Below are 22,296 nucleotides of genomic sequence, written 5' to 3' on the forward strand. Positions count from 1 at the left end.
GAATGTGTCCTTTTTGTGGGGTTAAACCTGTGTTTGGGATAAGGTTTTTGCTTTTAATTTTTAAAGTTTTAATTAATTCCTCCATACTATGCCATGTAGATGAGTTAGCAATACCTCATGTCTTACTATGTCAAACTACAACAGTATGTGCATGGAGATCTTGCCTGTGTCCGTGGCCTTAAGGAGGTAATTTGTTAGGGCCGCAAGAGCTGTCTCTGCTGTATCCTGGCCTGAACCTTAGTTGGAGCCTGGTGGTAACTATTTGGTTGGAGCCATGTTGTTGGAGTCTGGTGGTAACTACTTTTTCAATTTAGAAGGCTTACTGCACAATACCTGCTTTTTAGAAACTATAAAACTTACTAAAGTAAAAAATGCATGTCATGAATAGGGCCTTACCAAATTCATGGCCGTGAAAAATGCGTCACAGACCGTGAACTTTGGTCTCCCCCGTGAAATCTGGTCCTCTGTGTACTTTTCCCTATACTATAAAAATACCCTATAAGGTAAAAGTATAAAAAAGTATGCAGCATTCTCAAACTGGGGGTCGTGACCTAAAAGAGGGTTGCAAGGCTATTATAGGGGATTGATGGTATTGCTACCCTTACTTCTGTGCTGCTGCTGATGGCAGCGCTGCCTTCAGAGCTAGGCACCCGGCCAGCAGCTGCTGCTCTCCAGCTGCCCAGCTCTGAAGGCAGCGCAGAAGTAAGGGTGGCTTTGCTACCTTTTGGGATAAAAATATAAACAAGGTGAAAGAATGCATTGCTATATACAAGAGAAACAGAAATACAATAAAAAGGCCCACCATTTTTCTCTGAAGCATTAAGTCAAGAAGGGAGAATTGACAGTATCTTTCTTCTCAGGAGGAAGTAACAGCAACAAGTTGATTCAGAAGTTTTTGGTCCATCAAACTTTAACTCAGGAGGCGCTGCACAGCTTTTGATAAACTGTATGTACAGTAGTTAACCGATAGCAATTTCATGGTCTCAGAAAAGGTTCCGAGTTCTTTTTCCAAATCTAGTTAACTTATCTTCGGTGCACTGTCAGTTTTGTTAGCACTGCAATCCTTTAAGCATGAATCAACCAGCTGCAAACAGAGCCTCCATCTGTTTCTATTTTAAGATGATAAGGGATCTCCTAGCAAGCTGAAGTTAAGGAAAAAAGCAATCTAAATCTTTGTTACACAGGCTAAGGGTCAAACCTCTCAACATAGCACTAATTGGACACATTATGACTTTCACTTCAAGATCTGATGATAGACAGAGTCCCAATAGTTAACAGTGTTACAGCATGTCTAGAAACTATGCAATAATAGTTCCCTCCTTTGTTTACAATGCAACACAGACCATGCAAGAATAAGAGAAAATTATTATAGAATTCTTAGGTATATGAGCTACACGCAGATAGGCCAGTAGACCAGTTTTAGCCACTATATAATTGTATTCCTAGTTTTCAATATTTTACCTATTAGAATAACCTGATTTTTTCCCCCATAAAGACGGGCTTTATTAAGAAGTCACTGGCTCATTTTAATTAGATCATTTGAATGTGCTTCCTGTTCATGACTTAACACTTAAATGGAACGGTCCCATCTATTTTGCAGGAGGATGCACAGTTACTAACCCAAAAATGCATACGTATTTCTCATCTATGCAATTTCTTGCATTTTGGTTAGCTCATGGATATTTTATTAGCAAGCCAAGAAAATAAAGATTTTCTCCATTATACAGTTGTTTCTTAACATCCACAGTGATCAACTGACTGGCTAGTGCCCTTAGACTCCCAAACCATACGCACAGAATAAAAATGATTGTGTACTTCTAACCCTTCCTCCTCCTTCCACCCTGTTATTTTACCTAACCCTTGATAATAAATAGAGTTTAATTAAAAGAGAAACTATCCCCTCCTCAAGCAAAGAGGACTGGGGGGAAGGTGGGCGGGAAATACTGTGAAGATAGGTGAGATGGCTGACTTGAGAATGGGTGAGAATTTGAGGTGATCATGCCTACTTTAGGCATATACATTGGAAAGATATGGGAAAGTAGTTATTGCTAGCTAAAGGGATTTATAGTAGCAAAGGCCAGTGCAAAGTGAGATGATAGAAAGTACACATCAGTACAACAACTTGAGACGGTGTCCTGCTAACTTATTAATAGCAATATCCTGGGCTAATAAATCTCAAGGAGGAGACAGTTTGTTGGGATAAATGAACATGAAACAGCCCCAACTTGTTAGCACAGTACCAAAACATCTATTTCAAAATATTTTGAGGTATAATTAGAAGTACTGCTCCTTGTGTCAGATGGGTTAAAGAAGAAATTGAAATTACTATGTTTATTAATGTATCACAAATACCATTCGATACATCCATACAAAAATGTGTTTTTTACCCAAGAGTATCCAAACAGCACATACCTTAAATCTACTTGATGGCCTGCAAAAGTGCATTATAGTCTCTACTTTCATAATTTTAAAACTCTTATATTCAAGAGATAGAGGGTAAAGGAGGGACATAAAACATTTTTCAGTGCACGTTAAGGATACCTTGTGGATCAATATGTTTCGCCTAATGCCATGCATCATCCGCTGATGAACAGTAAAATATTTGTTTGGAGAGGAGAACAGGATTATGTTTTAAAATACTCAACAGTAACTCTGAAAACCAGAGAGAGCAGTATTTCCCTAATTTTGCACAGATCAGTTGAACAACTTCAAGATTTTGTGTTCTAACAGTTTTAAGAGCTAAGACAATACAAAGTGCATGTTTAGCCTATGCTTGCCAAAGAGAGTTCTTAAAACAGAAAGAGCATGCTGCTGCTAGAACACTACCCTCTGCATGCCTAATGAGGTTTACAGCACTGGCAAAAATAACCACAGTCTTGAGTGTATTATACCATAATTTTGCAATATCTGCTCACTCTAGATTAATGTTATGAAATGCAATGTTTTTAATTAAGTATTTTGAACCAATTCAATTTAAAAAAAAATTAATCACCTATCAGGTTTTTTTCAAATTACTGAATCAGTTTTTCATTATGAAGTAAAAATAGAGAGCGAGTATACTGGAGATATTGAAGGGTACGTGTACACTTATGGCAGCATGTAGAGTACGGACACTGCACGCCAACCTAGCACAGGTACAAATAGCAGTGTAGCTGGCGAGGCACTGATTAGTCAAGTAGAGTAGAATAGAATGCGCTTCATCCTTGAACCCGAGGGTATATGCCCTACACGCCCAAGCAGTGCCTCCCATGCCTGCCCTGCTAATTTCACTGCAGTGAAAGACTCTGGCAGGGAGGAGAGGTTCTGATAAGGGGGAGGCAGCAGAGAAAGACTGCAGCAGCTCCCTGCTGCCAGAGCCTTTCCCTGATGCCTCCCCACTGCCAGAGCCTTTCACTGACGTATGTAGCTACACACCACAGTGAGTACGTACACAGCCTGTCTTTCACTGCAGCACGTAGCTACACATACCCGCCATGCAGCCGCTAGGGTAGAAAATGTCTTAAATGAACTATCCCCTACTTATTTCACCGTTAATTATTCTTTTATTAGATTTACTAATTTGATATATGAACTCTTTAACTCATGTCATCACAGACACCTTAAAGTACTGCCAGCTCAACAATTCCGCTACAGACTCCTCCAAAGGTAATTCAAAAGCTTTCTATTATGGGGAACCCCTTGTTTTCATGACACAAGGCTCAAGATAAACTCAGCTTCTAAACCAGCCGCATATTGCTACGCAGTTAAACAACTTGGATTTAGCCCTTCTTAGAACTGTGTGTATAAAACATGGTATGATAAGTAATATACTATTAGAAACAGTGTACTGATTAAAAACAACGAGGAGTCCTTGTGGCACCTTAGAGACTACAAATTTCTTTGGGCATAAACTTTCGTGGGCTATAACCCACTTCATCGGATGCATGTTTCTGCTGATACAGACTAACCCCTCTGAAACCAGCGTACTGATTGAGATTTTATGCCATCACATAGGATATCATCAAACAGAGAAGTTTCCAGTGAAATAATATGTTGTTCTGCCCATGTTAAAAAATGCTGGTGAACGTTTTTTTGAGAAGCTCTAATAACCCCCATACTTTGGAACCCGGCTTTGAAATTTGGGAGGGGATGTCCTTTATGTCAAGGATGTGCCTTTTGTTGTTCCTCTGAAAATCCACCAATACTTAGCTAACTTACAAGCCACTGAAAAAAATCACAGTTCACACATGATCAGGAAAGACTTCTTTAAACCTTTGCTGCTCAAAAATCAGAAGATGCTATCCTCACATACCATGCTCCGGCCCAGGTTTGCAGGGAGCTGAACAAGACTTTCCATGAAATTCTAACTCTTGGCTGCTGCAGGCCATGCCATGTCCAGGCAGTGGAACTAAGATCAGGGATACTGCCTCTCCTGTACTCTCATTGAACTCCCTGTTGGGCCTAGGCAGCATGGAGAATGAAGCTGCCTGGTTCAAAGGTAGAGAGGAAAAGAGCTGGACCCCGGTGAGGTGGTGGGGGCGACAAGAGTGGGACAAGAAGCCTAAGTGGGGGAGAGGGAAACTGGGACTGGAGGCTTGTGAGGGGAAAATGAGGGAAACTGGGAATGGGAGTTTGGAGGCAGAGGAGACTGGTAACTGAGTGTGGAGGGGGGAGACTGGACCAGCTGCGCAAGGGAAAGAAATAGGAGATAGTCATTGGGCAGGGGATGACTGAGATTGGACATGGAGCCAACAAGGGAGACTGGGACTGGGCAGGCAACAACTAGGAACAAGTGGGTTGGAGGAAAGACAGTGTGCAGGGACAAGGACTCAGATCTCACAAACAGGCAGGATGCATGGGCAGAATTGGGACTGGTTGGGCAAAGAGATGGGAACCAGGAGCTAGTGGGGGAAAGGATACACTGAAACTGGATGACGAGTGCAGGGAGGTAGAATGGGATTGGGAGGCAGCAGGGATGGGGATTGACTGCAGGTCAGGAAGAAAGAAACGGACCAGATGAAGAGCAGGAGGGGAAGACAGACAGATTGGACAAGGAGCAGGGATTTGGGGGAGGTGGTTGGGAATGATTGGGCAAGGAGACTGGGATGAGAAGCCTGAGGAGTGGAGACTGGGATTGGAATGAGGAGCCACTCCTGGGGAAGGGACAGGACTGGGACAAGGAAAGGTTGGAGGGGATTCAGCAAAAAGGGGTCAAGCTTGTGGGCAACGGGAAGAAGAGCCTCTGGCTACTAGGGTACACTCCGCTCCAGTGCCTGGAATGGAACACAGGATTCCTGAGTCTCACCAGTCTTCTGCTGTCTGTGAAACCCACAGACCAGGTGTACCAATCTCCTCTAGTGCTGCTATCAGTCACTCCGTTAGCTCAAGTGGTAGAGATCTGTGAGGTGGATCTAAAAGTTCCAACCCTGCTGATGACTCAAGTTGGTGTCAATTTGATGCCACATGGTGGAATTTGTTTTTTCTGTGGGAATCTAGGGAATTTTAAAATAAAAGATAATAAATCCAACCCTACATTAAAAGTACATTATTAAAGTTGTAAAGTCAACCAACCAAAAGTTAGGACATGATAGAATTAAGGTTGTCTGTGCAGGAAATCACGACACTGGAGGGAAGATTTTGCAAGGTGTTTGTTATTTTTCCATAAATCTGTACATCTCTTATGTTTTGTCTATGAGTAAGGTGTGAGTGGTTTAGAAATTCCTTTGCAAAGTGTGTGTGTCCCTTGCTTTAACAGTAACATAGTCTCTAAGGGGTGAGATGGTAATCCAGAGGCCCTCAACTTTCATATACTATTTTTAGTTATATGATCACATCCTATTTTTTCCGTAGGACCCTGCATCATTCAATAGAGAGAAGGGACCTATTCTAGGCATAAATCAGGGTTATGTACTGAAGGAAGCTGTTGCCTGTAGGACCTTTGCTTCATTCGTTGAAGAAGACGGAAGATGCGTAGTGAATGAATTAGGGGATCGCAGGGAGACAAAGAATGGGCTCAAGTTTAAGGCAGTTGAATGCTTCTCTGAAGAACTCAGAGAGCAAGCATTTGCTACTGGAGATGATTGGGAGGGCCTGCACAAGTTTCAGAGTCTAAGCAGTTGGACTGGCAAGTACCATATCCCCAGAAAGGGTGCTACACATAGATCTGCACCCCAACAGTATGCCCAAAAGCCCACAGCTTGAGACGATGACTGGATTCTGGTCAGATCCAGCCAGTCTAAGAGCATATGGAATCCAAGGTTTGGGACTATTCCTGCAGCTTGGTGAGTGTCCACATGAGGGAGCTCAGCCAGTGCTGTAACAGTTGCTCATTGAGTACCATCCATCTTGCACTGAATAAGGCAGGTGTCATGTGGAAAAAATAGTATGTGATCACATAATTAAAGACCATATCTAAATGCATGCACGCAAGGCAGAAAAGAACTACAATTGTACAGGCAACCTCAATACTGGTTTTTCCTAACTTTTGACAGCTTGACTTTGCAGCCTTAATAATATTGTTTAACATAGTTTTTTTATGTGTAATATACATAAAGCTCAAACTTTCAGACATTTCCAGACTACTGAACAATCTAAAATGGCATCTGCAAAATAAAAATGAGAAGTACTTAAAAATGATTAATTTTACCAGCTATTTATCTCAACCATCATTCCCTGGAATCAGAATCAGAAAGCCTCTCTCTCTTAAAAACCTGAATTACCATCAATGAAGTCTCTTCTTGTTCGAGAGAGAAAGCAAATTGTTTCAAACAGATATTGTTTGATGTAACTATACCAATACACATATACAGTATGCATCTTCTCTTTTCTTATTATATGGGTTGTATTAGTAAGGGGACAAAAGTGCAAATATGGTAATCTTGTTTTATAATTAACGTGTTTTAAACTGCTGTATTTACTCAAATATCTAGGCAACTGAACGTGAGCTGTTCCATGTCTGACAATAGCTCTTTTGGTCTTCAATATTGATCACCACCAGATGAAAAATAAAATACATAGCTTCATTTTGTTGTTCAAAATTCAATCTGACTCAAGAGAAGAGCAAACTCTCCAGCTGATATCTTTTTATGGTACACAATGTAGAGATTACATAGGTTTAGCGTACCTTGGTTGGGGTGAATGCAAGACTGCCTTTATTTCCTGTTTACATTGACTCTTACTGCCTTGCTCTATGTCCCCTAGTGGTTACCCTAAACATTCACAACTAACACCACACACAGTAGCTCAAATGTTAAAATGCAAAGAAGCAAGAAGACAGAAGTCATCTGGGGTGCATATAGTGAAGTTAGTGAAGTGATTATTGATCTTTTTACATTTTATTAATCTAGTTACATGTACTGCATTGTTTCACAAATAAAGAGAACAGATAAAAAGGGAAAAAATTGCTGAATATTTTTAACTGGGTGGTAAGGATACAACATATTCAATTTGCTATACAGCTGTTTCTTGGAGGGTTTTTTTTTAATTTAGGCCTTATAAATTATAACTCTGCCACCTTGACAGATTTTTTTCTTTGAATATTATCAAGTCAAATCTCTAACATTATGAAACGTAATGAATACATACATTTAGACAGTGCAACTATCACGTTTAAATTAAACTTCAGTCCTATGTCGATATATTCTGTAAATATACTGCTGCAAAGGGACCATAAAGATTATTTATTTTTCCCTCTCAAATAAACTTCTCCATGAAAAAAAACCTTTTCAATACCTAAAGCACTATTTACTAACTTGAAGGGAGAACATTCTTATATAGTCAGAAAAAGTAAATAACAAATGGATATCTGAAATTTTGTTTTAGTAAAACTTTAACCAAAACACCCCTTAACCTCTAGACAGTCTATAACTAGAGACTGTTTAGAAGTTATAGTCTGGGAAGGGAAAAAAAATTAAACGTGCGAAGAAACCATAGATACTATTTAAATCAAAGTCAATGGGACTACAGGTGCTAAACCTTTGAAAATCAGGCCATAAGTCAACGGGAATCAGTGAAAGTTGAATTCTTATGTGAATTCTTGTAATACTGAGTGGTTGGGCAATTTTGAAATAAAGGAAAGCACTTTAAAGGGCAAATATAATCATTTGTAAGATTTCCTGATGATGAGTCTCACCCTTTTACTCAACCCTTTCTGAAACAAAAGTAGACATACAGATATCAATTTTTCTATACTTCTACCTATATACGGAGAAATATGCTTACACCATTTTTTTAGGAAAAAATTACTAACAAGACTATTTAAATTCTTTGCCATAATTTGGCCCCACCAAATTTCCTGGAGAACTTAAGGCCAAAGGATCATTATGATCATCTAATCTGTCACCCTCCTGCATAATTCTGGCCCTAAAATTTCAATTAGTAACCCCTGCGTTGTGCCCAATGCCTGGGTTTTATTACATCAACATCTGGTCTCAGATGCAAGGGAACATCAGAAACATTATGAAAACAGAAAGGAAACCCACTAATGAAAACAACAATGTTCTGGGATAGCAGGTGACATCAAGGAAACAGGGACAACACAACAGAGTGGGAGGACTGAGGACATTCTGCACTGTGTGGAGACAGGGGAAAACCTCTGACAGCAGAATTCATGGGGGACCTTTGGCAAACAGTAGATACTGTGAAAAGAAGGAAAGACAATGGGGAAGGCCTGGGAAACATGTCTATCATGCCTTCAGATCCCCCTCTAGCTATGGGAGTAAGAAAGAGGTATGTTAGGGATATCCCTAACCTCCATCCCCTGTCACCCTCTCAGTTAGCTCCCCACCAACAGTGGGGTAGGAAAGTTTGCAGATGATACAAAACTACTCAAGACAATTAAGTCTAAAGCAGACTGAGAAGAGTTACAACAAAGACAGGTAACAAAGTGGCAGATGAAATTCAATGCTGATAAATGCAAAGTAATGTACAATGGCAGGGGTGCGCACAAGGATTTAAATGTGACTAGTTGGGAGGGGGGAGAAACTCACTCACCCCATTTAGGAAAACTCGCAACCTCATTTGGGAGAGAAAAATAAAACAAAAGAACTACCAAACATGCGTTAAGGGTTGCTCTCAGCCCACTCTCACACTCCACCTAGCCTGTTTAGATTTTTAGAAGTAAAAAAGTTAAAAACACTTTATTCAGAGTCAAGAATCAAACAGCTGCATCCCACCTGCTCCCAGAAAATCCTTATACAATTGTTGCTACTTTAGAAATGGAGATATATAAAATAATTAAACAATCAATAAAACACAGAAAGGACAGGGACAGCCAAAAGGCTAGCACGAGGAAGGACTGTGACTTGTATCAGATGAAAAGACAGTGAGACTAGCAGTAAGGTGATCACAAAGCTGTAGATTCAGGGAAGAAAAGAGGTATTAAATTAATTCTACTGGTTTCTTATTAAAAAGATTTTCCCTCCTGAGTCAATTGTCCTTTTATTTCATTCTGTTTTGTTGACTTGGCTCCATTTTATTACTTGCTGTTCCTTTTTTCCGATCTTGCTTATAATCTTCATTCTAGTGTTTGGGATTCTTAAATTTGGCCTTTGCTGTATGTAAGCTGATCCTTTGCCAATTAATTACCCACTTTTTGGTATCTATTTGCCCCTCATCATTTTCTTCTCTCATCCATCACTTTAGATGCTGGTACTCCAATTTCTTGTCTCAAGTAAAATTATGTTCTGTTTTTTCAGATAGGTTGAGAAAGTCCCCAGAGACCAAACATTGACACCCTTCTTTGTTTTCTGAATGTAGTATGAATTTTAAAAGATACTGGGCATAATAAAAAGCCCTCATTGTTCATAAATATTTTTCCTGACTGTAACATTTTACAACACATCATGGATTGGTATTTTAAGACGTGTATCCAGGATGTGTATCCAGGATTATCTTTCTTTTGGCGATGAACCTTTTAAAGATATCCTTTTCAGATCAAAAGGAAGAAAAATACCTATGCGGGTGGGATGCAAAACACATTTTCATAGATGAAAAATGAACTCTGTAGATTGCCAGATTAAATCCACCATACCACCTAGTAGGCTATATCTTCAATACACTTTACAAGTTTCAACTTTTTCCTTCCCAAATGTAAAAACATCCTTTGTCTGTGACAGAATGATAGTACTGCTTTACTGACTAATCATGGAGGACACTTAATAAGGATTCATAATATAAAACAGGTGCAAGAAATAACTCTTAAAAATAAGAGAAAAATTTAAGATTTCACTCAAGTTCAACCTGCTCTTCAGGGAACCTAAATCAGTCAGGACTAAATCAAATTAACTGGCTAATGCTCAAAATAGTTTCACTTTTGTAAAGATCTAAACGGAAAAAGAAGTACCTTGTGACAACAGAGTTTGCTTCTAACATCCACATTAAGATATTACAAATATAATAATTTCCCTTTCATTAAACTACTAAGAGTTTACCATGGTGCTAACAATGGTGTTAATAAAAATAGTTAATACATTTAGCCACATGAATTAGTTTCAATAAAACTTCAGATATTGAAAAACACGGCCTATTTCTATATAAAATAGCTCCTGCTTTAAAGATAATTTACAAAAAGGCAACAGTATTGTTTGTTACATACTATGGTATATAAGTTAAACAGACTCTCTTTTAGGCGCTGAACAATGTACTGCTTTCTACAGGTTTTGGTTTTAGACCATGAAGAGGACAAATATATTATGTCATATTATATCAAATATGTACGCAAACCAGCTACATCTGTTTCACTTACAAGTACTGAGGATTATAAAACCCATCACAAAATGAATATTTTGCCAACTGCAAATTCACTGACTGTTTCAAATAAAGCAGTACAATATATAGGGAGCAAACAGCACTGCTACATTTAAGGTGTTCAGCAATTCTTAACAGCATTCAGAGCAAAAATGGGTTCCATAACACATCCACACAGTAAAATAAATAAATACATACATACAGAAAAACTGTACTGTGAAAAAAACTCAATAGGATCATTTTTCTTGCTCATTGTGCATCTTGCAATGTAGAAAAATAAAGTGCCACTGGAGTTGACACATGAATAAAGCTACTCAGCTGCCTGTTTGTACTCATGAAGTTACACTAATGCCCCGATCTTACAAACATGTACATGCTTCACTGTGCCGCCGCTTCACTTCAATGCAGCAACTTCTAGTAGTAAAGTTAAGCAAATTATGTAGCATCTTGTAAAACAATGAACTACTCTGTGTTCCACTTTTAAAGAACTGTTTTATATAAAAGTACACAGTAAACCGTTATATAAAACTTATTACAGATTAAGGGCTGCTCTATACTGAAGCTGTAAGTCGACCTAAGTTATGCTACATCAGTTACGTAACTGAAGTCGATGTAACTTAGGTCGACTTACAGCGGTGTCTGCACTGTACTGTGTGAACGGGAGACGCTCTTCCGTCAGCTCGCCTTCCGCTTGCCGGGGAGGTGGACTACAGACACCGACAGGAGAGCGCTCTGCCATCAACTTAGCTTGTCTTCACCAAACCCGCTAAATCAACACCACCGCATCGATCGCAGCAGAATCGATTTAGCTGTAAGTATAGACAAGCCCTAAGTGTAACAACATAGTGGAAAATTGACTGACAGATATAGGTCACCGAAGTCTGTAGCTGAGTTAGTTTTGTAATTAGCGGTCTCATCTCAACTGACAGATCTCAGTCTGAAATGCATTTCAAGAAAGCTGTGCTGCTGACTGAAAAGAAAGCATATAGTTCAGGGGCAGTCACTTATTTTTTGTAAAGGTCCAAATTTCTGGGTCAAGAAAATATTCCAGAGAAAATAATAAAAATAATAATAAAACAATAATAAGTAAATAAAACAATTTCAGGGTCTGTTCAAAAGCATCTGGTGATCTGGATTTGGCTCGCAGTCAGCCTGTTGACTACCCTGATATAGTACACGAAATCAGGCCCCATGTCAGTAGCTAAGGTCACTGAACTCAGTGATTATTTTTTATTAATTTCAGTAGGCTCTGAATCAGGCCCTAAATTACTGTAATAAATGTAGAGAAGAATTGATTCTATAAAAAGTCTTTCTATAAAAATATTCTGGAACACTGTGCCAATGAAAATATTTTGTAAATATATAATAAAGAACCATTTTTTATAAGTACAAGGTTTAAAAATGTTCTTTCATATTTTTAGCACTCGTAGAAAAATTTTGAAGAGTTCTCATTTTGAAGATATTTTAAAATTCTGTAATTGTCATCTATTTTGTCCAGTTCTATATATTATTTTATATTATTAGAGAACTTGTGTGTAAGTGTATGGACTATATCTTCAGATTTCTTTAAAAAAATTAAATACATAAAATGAACAACAATTTGAATTCCTGTTTGGTATATGCACCTAGTCAATATATTATTAGGAGAAATATCGTATTGTGATGTATATCCATATTTGCGTATAAATCAATATGAAGGCATTTTCATAGAATCATAGAACTGGAAGGGACCTCGAGAGGTCATCTAGTCCAGTCCCCTGCACTCAAGGCAGGACTAAGTATTATCTAGACCAGTGGTTCCCAAACTTTAAAAACCTGTGAACCCCTTTCACTAAAATGTCAAGTCTCGCAAAACCCCTCCTAAAAATGAATATTTCCAAGGATTTTCTCCTTTACCTGAGTATAAATTATAAAAGCAATGATCTTAGCCCTGGTCTACACTAGGACTTTAGGTCGAATTTAGTAGCATTAAATCGATGTAAACCTGCACCCGTCCACACGATGAAGCCCTTTATTTCGACTTAAAGGGCTCTTAAAATCGATTTCCTTACTCCACCCCTGACAAGTGGATTAGCGCTTAAATCAGCTTTGCCGGCTCGAATTTGGGGTACTGTGGACACAATTCGACGGTATTGGCCTCCGGGAGCTATCCCAGAGTACTCCATTGTGACCACTCTGGACAGCACTCTCAACTCAGATGCACTGGCCAGGTAGACAAGAAAAGAACCGCGAACTTTTGAATCTCATTTCCTGTTTGGCCAGCATGGCAAGCTGCAGGTGACCATGCAGAGCTCATCAGCAGAGGTGACCATGATGGAGTCCCAGAATCGCAAAAGAGCTCCAGCATGGACCGAACGGGAGGTACGGGATCTGATCGCTGTATGGGGAGAGGAATCCGTGCTTTCAGAACTCCGTTCCAGTTTTCGAAATGCCAAAACCTTTGTCAGAATCTCCCAGGGCATGAAGGATAGAGGCCATAACAGGGACCCGAACCAGTGCCGCGTGAAACTGAAGGAGCTGAGGCAAGCCTACCAGAAAACCAGAGAGGCGAACGGCCGCTCCGGGTCAGAGCCCCAAACATGCCGCTTCTATGATGAGCTGCATGCCATTTTAGGGGGTTCAGCCACCACTACCCCAGCCATGTTGTCTGACTCCTTCAATGGAGATGGAGGCAATACGGAAGCAGGTTTTGGGGACGACGAAGATGATGATGAGGTTGTAGATAGCTCACAGCAAGCAAGCGGAGAAACCGGTTTTCCCGACAGCCAGGAACTGTTTCTCACCCTGGACCTGGAGCCAGTACCCCCCGAACCCACCCAAGGCTGCCTCCTGGACCCAGCAGGCGGAGAAGGGACCTCCGGTGAGTATACCTTTTAAAATACTATACATGGTTTAAAAGCAAGCATGTGAAAGGATTACTTTGCCCTGGCATTCGCGGCTCTCCTGGATGTACTCCCAAAGCCTTTGCAAAAAGTTTCTGGGGAGGGCAGCCTTATTGCGTCCTTCATGGTAGGACACTTTACCACTCCAGGCCAGTAACATGTACTCGGGAATCATTGTACAACAAAGTATTGCAGTGTATGTTTGCTGGCGTTCAAACAACATCCGTTCTTTATCTCTCTGTGTTATCCTCAGGAGAGTGAAATATCATTCATGGTCACCTGGTTGAAATAGAGTGCTTTTCTTCAGGGGACACTCAGAGGTGCCCATTCCTGCTGGGCTGTTTGCCTGTGGCTAAACAGAGATGTTCCCCGCTGTTAGCCACAGGGAGGGGGGAAGGTTGAGGGGGTAGCCACGTGGTAGGGGGAGGCAAAATGCGACCTTGTAACGAAAGAACATGTGCTATGTATGTAATGTTAACAGCAAGGTTTACCCTGAAAGAGTGTAGCCACTGTTTTATAAAATGTGTCTTTTTAAATACCGCTGTCCCTTTTTTTTTCTCCACCAGCTGCATATGTTTCAATGATCACAGGATCTTCTCCTTCCCAGAGGCTAGTGAAGCTTAGAAAGAAAAAAAAACACACTCGAGATGAAATGTTCTCCGAGCTCATGCTGTCCTCCCACACTGACAGAGCACAGACGAATGCGTGGAGGCAAATAATGTCAGAGTGCAGGAAAGCACAAAATGACCGGGAGGAGAGGAGGCAGGCTGAAGAGAGTAAGTGGCGGGCTGAAGACAGGGCTGAAGCTCAAATGTGGCAGCAGCATGATGAGAGGAGGCAGGATTCAATGCTGAGGCTGCTGGAGGACCAAACCAGTATGCTCCAGTGTATAGTTGAGCTGCAGCAAAGGCAGCTGGAGCACAGACTGCCACTACAGCCCCTGTGTAACCAACCGCCCTCCTCCCCAAGTTCCATAGCCTCCACACCCAGACGCCCAAGAACGCGGTGGGGGGGCCACCGGCCAACCAGCCACTCCGCCACAGAGGATTGCCCCAAAAAAAGAAGGCTGGCATTCAATAAATTTTAAAGTTGTAAACTTTTAAAGTGCTGTGTGGCATTTTCTTTCCCTCCTCCACCACCCCTCCTGGGCTACCTTGGTAGTCATCCCCCTATTTGTGTGATGAATGAATAAAGAATGCATGAATGTGAAGCAACAATGACTTTATTGCCTCTGCAAGCGGTGATCGAAGGGAGGAAGGGAGGGTGCTCATCTTACAGGGAAGTAGAGTGAACCACGGGGCGGGGGGTTTCATCAAGGAGAAACAAACAGAACTTTCACACGGTAGCCTGTCCCGTCATGAAACTGGTTTTCAAAGCTTCTCTGATGCGTACCGCGCCCTCCTGTGCTCTTCTAACCGCCCTGGTGTCTGGCTGCGCGTAACCAGCAGCCAGGCGATTTGCCTCAACCTCCCACCCCGCCATAAACGTCTCCCCATTACTCTCACAGATATTGTGGAGCACACAGCAAGCAGTAATAACAGTGGGAATATTGGTTTCGCTGAGGTCTAAGCAAGTCAGTAAACTGCGCCAGCGCGCCTTTAAACATCCAAATGCACATTCTACCACCATTCTGCACTTGCTCAGCCTGTAATTGAACACCTCCTGACTACTGTCCAGGCTGCCTGTGTATGGCTTCATGAGCCATGGCATTAAGCGGTAGACTGGGTCCCCAAGGATACATATAGGCATTTCAACATCCCCAACGGTTATTTTCTGGTCTGGGAATAAAGTCCCTTCCTGCAGCTTTTGAAACAGACCAGAGTTCCTGAAGATGCGAGCGTCATGTACCTTTCCCGGCCATCCCACGTTGATGTTGGTGAAACGTCCCTTCTGATCCACCAGAGCTTGCAGCACTATTGAAAAGTACCCCTTGTGGTTTATGTACTCGGCGGCTTGGTGCTCCGGTGCCAAGATAGGGATATGGGTTCCGTCTATGGCCCCACCATAGTAGGGAATCCCATTGCAGCAAAGCCATCCACTATGTCCTGCACATTTCCCAGGGTCACTACCCTTGATATCAGCAGATCTTTGATTGCATGGGCTACTTGCATCACAGCAGCCCCCACAGTAGATTTGCCCACTCCAAATTGATTCCCAACTGACCGGTAGCTGTCTGGCGTTGCAAGCTTCCACAGGGCTATCGCCACTCGCTTCTCAACTGTGAGGGCTGCTCTCATCTTGGTATTCATGCGCCTCAGGGCAGGGGAAAGCAAGTCACAAAGTGAAAGTCATGAAAGTGCCCTTACGCATGTGAAAGTTTTGCAGCCACTGGGAATCGTCCCAAACCTGCAACACTATGCGGTCCCACCAGTCTGTGCTTGTTTCCCGAGCCCAGAATCGGCGTTCCACAGCATGAACCTGCCACATTAGCACCATGATGCATGCATTGGCAGGGCCCATGCTTTGAGAGAAATCTGTGTCCATGTCCTGATCACTCACGTGACCGCGCTGACGTCGCCTCCTCGCCCGGTATCGCTTTGCCATGTTCTGGTGCTGCATATACTGCTGGATAATGCTTGTGGTGTTTAATGTGCTCCTAATTGCCAAAGTGAGCTGAGCGGCCTCCATGCTTGCCTTGGTATGGCGTCCGCACAGAAAAAAGGCGCGGAACGATTGTCTGCCGTTGCTCTGACGGAGAGAGGGGCAACTGACGACACTGCTTACAGGGTTGGCTTCAGGGAGCTAAAATCAACAAAGGGGGTGGCTTTACATCAAAGAGTATTTCAGGCAGGACTTCACGGAGGGTTCCAATAAGAAATGGTGCACTTAAGTTATTGTTCTTATTGGAACAAGGAGGTTAGCTTGGCCTCTGATTGATACATGGCTAGATTTACCTCGCTGCACCTTCTCTGTGAGTGACTGCAGTGTGACCTAGAGGAATGAGTCCCCTAGACAGGGGAGGAGGCAAATGAGTACAAAACAAATCTGATCTATTTCTTGTTTTGATCCACTCCATCTATCTTTTACATCTTTGGCTGGCAGCAGACGGTGCAGAAGGACTGCATGCCATCCACATCTCATGGCTGCCCGGCAGAAGATGATGCAATAGGACTGGTAGCAATCCGTATCGCCTGCCTGCTCACCATAAGACAGTTCAATAGGACTGATGCAGGACTAAAGAGAATGACCTGGTCAAGTCACTCCAAATTTAGTCCCTGCGCCCATGTCTGCCCAGGCGCTCCCAGCCGACGTGGCCAGGAGCACCTCGGACACGACAAGAACGGCTACCAGTCGTACTGCACCGTCTGCTGCCAGAAGGCAATGGGTTGCTGCTACTGTGTAGCAATGCCGTACCGCGTCTGCCAGCACCCAGGAGACATACGGTGACGGTTACCTGAGCGGGCTCCATGCTTGCCGTGGTATGGCGTCTGCACAGGTAACTCAGGAAAAAAGGCGCGAAACGATTGTCTGCCCTTGCTTTCACGGAGGGAGGGAGAGAACGGGGGCCTGACGATATGTACCCAGAACCACCCGCGACAATGTTTTAGCCCCATCAGACATTGGGATCTCAACCCAGAATTCCAATGGGCAGTGGAGACTGCGGGAACTGTGGGATAGCTATCCACAGTGCAACATTCCGGAAGTTGACTCTAGCCTCGGTACTGTGGAAGGGTATGTTAATGCACTTAATGCACTTAGAGCATTTTCTGTGGGGACACATACACTCGAATATATAAAACCGATTTCTAAAAAACCGACTTCTATAAATTCGACCTTATTCCGTAGTGTAGACATACCCTTGGAAATATAAAATTTGTTTTTATGACACGCTTATTACACACTATTTATTATTATTAATCATTACAGTATTTTTATTACATTATGAAAATGGCAACACTCTTCCAAGATCTGACTTTCGTAGCTTGTATCACTTTGAATAAGCCTGTTATATGACAAGGCTCCTATGTTTCATCAAGGAGTATCAGATGTGAAACAGCATGAAGGCATTTTAGAAGCCAACTCAAAGAGTTCTTCTTACACAAGCATTCAGTTCTTGAGCAGTCCAGGCAAACAAAGCACGTTACAACAAAGCTTAAACTTGTTCTTCACAATAATTTTAAAAACAATGCTAGCTGCCTATTTAATTTTAAAAACAGCAAAAAATATTCACCTCCCTTTCCATTTCTTATAAGGAGTCTTGACGTTTAAATCTCCTCAGTCTGATAGATATGCTTGCTTTGATCCGCTTAGCTCTTGTAAGTCCAGGGGCACTGGGCTGATGGCCCCGTGCTGCCTAGGGTCCCTAGAGACAGCTCTGTCCACCATTAGGGAATTTTTTCCCAAGAACCCCCCGTAACATTTCACGAACTCCAGTTTGGGAATCACTGATCTAGACCATCCCTGACAGGTGTTTGTCCAACCTGCTCTTAAAAATCTCCAATAATGGAGATTCCACAATTTATTCCAGTGCTTAACCACTCTGACAGTTAGGAAGTTTTTCCTAATGTTCAACCTAAACCGCCCTTGCTGCAATTTAAGCCCACTGCTTCTTGTCCTATCCTCAGAGGTTAAGAAGAATATTTTTTCTCTCTCCTCCCTTGTAACAACCTTTTATGTACTTGAAAACTGTTATGTCCCCTCTCAGTCTTCTCTTCTCCAGACTAAATAAACCCAATTTTTTCAATCTTCCTTCACAGGTCATGTTTTCTAGACCTTTAATCATTTTTGTTAATATGAATCTATTGTTTATATAAATCCATTTAAGTCACATTGGAAACAGCAGTGTTACAAACTCTTACCATTTTTATCATAAGTTTCACAATACTTGGTGCTTTTGGGGGGTTGTTGGGTTTTTTTAAGCCCCAGCTTCTGAAGACAGGTGGCTACATGAGAATGTTAGCTTTCATTTGAAGACTTTAGCCTTCATGGTTGCAGAGAAAAGCTTAAAATATGCCTCAAAAACGGACAAACAAAAAGATCCCAACATTTATTTTATTTTATTTTTTTAATCTCATGATTTTAGTGGCCTGACTCATGATTTCTGAACATATGTGGTTGGCAATGGGATGGATCATTTGATGATTGCCTGTTCTTTTCATTCCCTCTGGGACACCTGGCATTGGCCACTGTCGGAAGACAGGATACTGGGCTAGATGGACCTCTGGTCTGACCCAGTATGGCCATTCTTATGTTCTTGTACAATACTGAAACAGAAAGCTCTTTCTGAAAATTATCAGGTAGATCAAGACTGTCTTCACTGCTTAAAGAGGTGGTTTTTTGTTGTTTTTTTTAAATGAGATAAATGCAAAAGAGTTCTCACTATAAAATCCTAATGGAGACAATTTCCCTGTAGTATTTACCGTGAGGTACTTAGGCGAGACCAGTATTACACCTGCTGATAATTGACCTCCCCAAATTTACCTCACAGTAAAACTACAATGCTTTGTCTCCACTGGAATTTTACAACAGGATAACTAACGCCTGTTGTAAAAAAAAACACCCTTTTTTTTTTAAAAGCGGTAAAGACAAAGCCTAAGAGGATAGCTCTTCTACATATCCCCAGTTAATTGCTCACCTATTTAGGTTAAGTAAGGAACTGATCAAACTAGAAGAGGCTAGATCAAATGATCCAAGAGAGTTGTAAAATCAGACTATAATTTTGTTTCATCCTGAGAACTGGTGATGTGACTCAGGAAGTCAGTCAGAGCATCAATGTTTGGGAGAGCTATTGATTAATTAAAGTAAGGGCTTCTTCAAAGTACTGTCTGGTCTAGATATGAAATCTCTAACTGTTGGTACCATGTGAGTTGATAAAAAAAGCTAGGAGCTGGAAAGAGAATTTTTTGGCAAATTTTCCACCGCTTTTCATCTCTTCTCCCAAGATGTCTTCCAAGATGCTTCCATTTTGCCAATTTAGCTATATTTGTGTTGAACAATGAAAAGTTACTTGGTGCATGGCCTTTGTCTGCTCACATACTTATAAAGCACTATATACATCTATGACAATATATAGATAGTGAATAAGAATTTACAGCATGAAGAAATAAGACAGCTGTTTTGTTACTGTTACTTATGTTTAGGTGCATGTTTTTTCACTTGACACTAATATTTCTTTTCTCTTTGTTCTGATCTTAAAAGTAAAGCTTATCTTGCACACTAAAAACTGAGCTCTTAAGAAGAGCAGCTGCAAGGAAGTTTCAACTGAAAACATTTAATTATAGTCGTTTTTCTTCTTTGATCTCCAGCTAATAACATGCACTCACTATATTAGGTTTTAGAAGTTTAACTGTGAACTGCGATGCTTTAAATGCTACTGCCAAGCCAAACAAAGTAATTCACAAACGACAACATTTTTATACCACTGTATCAAGCCAACCCAACTAAATATTAAAGTCTCATGAACCATAATGCTAATTATATGGAGTATTTTCATGAACATGAGACCTAAACCTGCAAGATGCTGAGGATTTCCTGCAAGGCACTGAGCTCTGAGCTCCTGACCCATTGAAGTCAAAATGAGTTTACCAACCAGTTCAGTAACACAGTGTCAAACCTTGAGTGCCCTTGTCTCTCTTTGGGCCCAATTCTCATATCACATGCACTAAGTTAACACAACAGGAACTCTATTGACTTCATCGGACCTACGCCGTTTACACCTGTGAACAGAGGCGGATTACGGTTTTGTGGGGCTCTGGGCCAGAGCAAATGGGGGTCCCTCTCCCCCATTTCACCTGCAGTCCCCCTGCTCGGGAGCGGAGTTGGGGCGTGGGGGCTTTCCCCGCTCCCCGGCAGGAGCGCTGGGTGGGTGGAGCAGGGCAAGGCCGTGCACCCCAACCCCACTACCAGGCAGGAGCCTCGGGTGGGCGGGCAGAGTGCGTCAGGGCATGGGAGCGCCCATTTTTGCAAGGCCCCTAGGTATGGGTCCCATTGGCCCAGTAGCTAATCCACCACTGGCTGTGAAAGAAGCATAAGGGCTACTGATTTCAATAGCAACAATCACATTCTCTTCAAAGCATTTATAACACATGCACTAAAGGGACTAGTTTGAACTAAAAAAGACTATGTATTACAAGAAAGAAGAAAAGCTTTCCTTCACCAAATTATTCCTATGAAATACTTACAACTATTATCAGATTTTGTATTTCAATGGAAGGTCATTTAGGAATGTAAAAATCTTATTAATTTTTGGGCAAAACTACAAAAATTATACAACTTCTTAAATGTAATGGGTTGTTCTGCTAATGCTTAATGAAAGTAACATTCAAGAATGATATTTAAATTTTCAGCCCTATGCAGTTTTAATTTAAGACAAAGTCACTCAATATTGAATGGAATAAACACCTAAATAAAATAGAAAAATTAAATAAAACTAAATACTCAGCACGTCTATAGCAACTTTAAGCCAGCAATCTCAAAGCTGCTCGTGAAGCTGCACCCCTCAGGGGAACTCCGGGAAGAATTGTTTCTCAGGTGATACAAAAAAATATCCTGCAGCTCCCCAGTGCACAGAGGGAGTGCACACACACCACCACCCATTTGGATAATGAACTTGCTTTCCTTTGTGTACCATGTCAGCTGTAGACAGTGGGGCAGCAAGGAGCCCTACCTCAGCCTCTCTCTCTTTAGGCTAACTTGTAACCCAGAGGTACTAAGGGGAGTGCAAGCATTCCCTCCAGCGTGAAAGGAGTACTGCTGTGACTGGCCCTTGTGTAGGGGGTGCAAGGAAGATGAAGTGGGAGTAAGGCTCATTATACTTTCCCCATCTCTTTCCATGGTACCCAGCTATCTGATTCTCATTGTTAATCCTCGCAAGAGCTCTGTGAGGTAGATAAGTAGTATTATTCACACTTTACAGATTGGCAAACTGAGGCACAGAGAAGTTAACTGAAACCACACTGCCTCTTTTAATAATCTTCATTCATTTGATATTGTAAAGAGAAAAAATATAATCAGTGCTATAGGATAAAAGGCATGGGCCCAATCCTGCTCTCACTGAAGTCAGTGGGAGCTGTATGTGGCTCTTAAAATAGAAGATGATGACATGGTTATGTTTAGATTTTTCTGTTTAAAGAAAAAAGCCTATTCTCTGCTACTGTAGGTTTGATCCAAAATACTATATTGTCTGCTCCACAATTACTTATAGCACTTCAATAAAACGCTCTTTTTCCAAGCAACAAATGAGCAAGATGGTTCTAGATACTAATGAACAGAGACTGATGAGTGAACACTTCTATCTGTATCTCACACCCTGTTACTCCACTGCACTGATAAAATGGGATTCCAGTCCTACACGTATGGCACAGCTTTTGAAGTCAAGTAACCCCCCATTACTGATACAGGTTTCATAAAATGAAAAGAACAAAAAGCCTGTTTAGCTGAGAAAAGCAAGCTGAAAGTTCATATGCTCATCACTTTTTCAAAATCACTACTTATAATCTCAGAGGGGTAGCCGTGTTAGTCTGTATCAGTAAAAACAACAAGGACTCCTGTTTGTTTTTATTTATAATCTATTAATGGATTAATTAAAATTGGTGTCAGTAGAGACATTTTTGGAACAAACTGATAAACTAAACAGTAATAAAAGTTACCAGGACCAGATGGTATTCACCCAAGAGTTCTGAAGAAACTCAAATACGAAACTGCAGAACTACTAATTGTGGTATATAATCTGTCACTTAAATCAACCACT

General features: G+C 41.4%; 1 protein-coding gene and 1 long non-coding RNA gene across 3 annotated transcripts in view; one reads left to right on the forward strand and one right to left on the reverse strand.

Moving 5' to 3' along the window:
- THADA (THADA armadillo repeat containing) overlaps positions 1-22,296 on the reverse strand; it is a 301,173-nt gene that overhangs the window by 127,253 nt on the left and 151,624 nt on the right. The window lies entirely within an intron of this gene.
- Positions 13,418-14,711, forward strand: LOC142071449 (uncharacterized). The gene is made up of 2 exons (XR_012667479.1): positions 13,418-13,585; positions 14,174-14,711. It is a non-coding gene; the product is annotated as an uncharacterized LOC142071449 (long non-coding RNA).

Source organism: Caretta caretta, chromosome 3 (genome assembly GCF_965140235.1).
Source record: "Caretta caretta isolate rCarCar2 chromosome 3, rCarCar1.hap1, whole genome shotgun sequence".
Lineage (NCBI taxonomy): Eukaryota > Metazoa > Chordata > Testudines > Cheloniidae > Caretta > Caretta caretta.